General features: G+C 42.5%; 1 pseudogene; it reads right to left on the bottom strand.

Annotated features, from left to right (window-relative positions):
• Positions 1-3: 3 nt before the first annotated feature.
• LOC103584217 lies at positions 4-489 on the bottom strand (annotated as a pseudogene).
• Between the last annotated feature and the right edge of the window lie 1,190 nt (positions 490-1,679).

Below are 1,679 nucleotides of genomic sequence, written 5' to 3'. Positions count from 1 at the left end.
ACCCTTTAGGGCCCCAAAAACTTTATTGCCAGTGGTAGTTCTGGCAAGGCCTGCATCCAAACAGCAGGTGAAGGCACCAGGTCGACCATCAGTGCTTTCCACATTGTATTCATCTCCAGTCACCTCCACTAGGCCTTCATAGATCTTGTCCATGCCAAACCTGCGGGCCAGCAGCAGGGCAGTACAATACGCTCCAGCATAATTTGTCAGGCCAACTTTCACGCCATATTTTCGTAGTTCATGTGCATAAGCTGCACAGACTATCATATCCCCTTCTATACGGGCATAAGCAATCTGACAAACGATATCTCTGTTAGTCACACAAGCTATCATCCTGTATTTGGGTGTGTTGTACTTATTTTTATCCTGGATCACCAAGCCTTTCCCAGTATAGTAAACAGTTTTACCCTCTCGTCTTCTAAATTTCACTTGGTATCTCTTAAAGTAGGACTTATTCTTGACAACCTTAACAAACCCCATTCTGTGGAACACAGACCCTTGTCTGCGGCTCAACACAGCTGCAGGGCTGGCAGCGCTAGGGGGGAAAAAGCTGGAAGAAGATTTAGATTGTCTAGATAGTCAGAGGACTTGGAGCATATTAAACTACTAATTTGCTGTGGATATCTCTCCCTGCCCCCTTGGCTGTATGGAGAGGAGATAATTGAGAACAAGGGCATATGTGAGGGCCACCATCACATCCGATAAACCTGATATTCACATAAATTGGAGTTTGAATTTACTAGGTGTGTTGCTCGACTGAGTTATTTAATGTTTAATTTCTCTGAGCCTTACTTTGGTCTCAGATGAGAAACTTGGCAGGATTGTTGTGAGGCTAAACTAAATGCTGTATGTGAATGGTCTGGTCATAATTGGTGATTAATTTCTCAACATTGATTAAGAAAGCAAAGTAATCTGTTTATGGTAACCCGTGGTCTCCTTTCCTCTTTCTGTCTTTCTTCACTTGCTCTACAAATATTTAATGAGCACGTTCCACCAAGGCCCTATGCTCATGGGTTTTCAGTGTTCAAAAGAGTTGAGACTTCTGCTTTCAAGGATGTTAAAGTTTTCTGGGTGATACAGGCATTAATCAGAAAGATACGTAGTTACAAGTTGTGATAAATGTTGGTGAAGGGAAAGACAGTTCAGTAAGGAAGAATAAGGGATATTTTAAATTGGATGCTCAGAGGACTCCTCCTATCCCCTACTTAGGTTGAGAGGATTTTCAGAAAGAAAACCTGGAGCACCATTTAGGAAGACTTTCCCAAGTGTGTGCCCATGTAACCGAAACCCCAAAGGTCTGTTTGCTCACTGCTCAGTAGTCAATAATTGAGAGACAAGTGTTAGTGTCAAGTAAGGTAGCCTTTAATCAGGAAGCCTGCAGCCTGGGGAAATGGTGGACTTAATGCTTCAAAGACCATCTCTGCTTTTCTCAGACTTGTCAAAGGGTTTTATAGGGACAGGTGGTAGGGGGCTGATTCATGGTGACCTAAGCAGAGACGTGGAGGCATAATCATAAAATTGTAGATAAGCATCAAAGAACTTCTCCGGTCTGAGCTGCTTCATGATGACCATCCTCTATGAAGTCAAGTGACAGGTTCAGTTTCTGTTAACCTCAGAAAGATCTAGTTAGTAAGCTGGTAAAGAGTGACCATCTGGGTTAATAATTTCTTCTATAATTA

This window comes from Galeopterus variegatus, unplaced genomic scaffold (genome assembly GCF_000696425.1).
Source record: "Galeopterus variegatus unplaced genomic scaffold, G_variegatus-3.0.2 Scaffold47125, whole genome shotgun sequence".
Classification (NCBI taxonomy): Eukaryota; Metazoa; Chordata; class Mammalia; order Dermoptera; family Cynocephalidae; genus Galeopterus; species Galeopterus variegatus.
The sequence above is the reverse complement of the archived record's forward strand: the minus strand, read 5'-3'. Positions and strand labels throughout refer to the sequence as shown.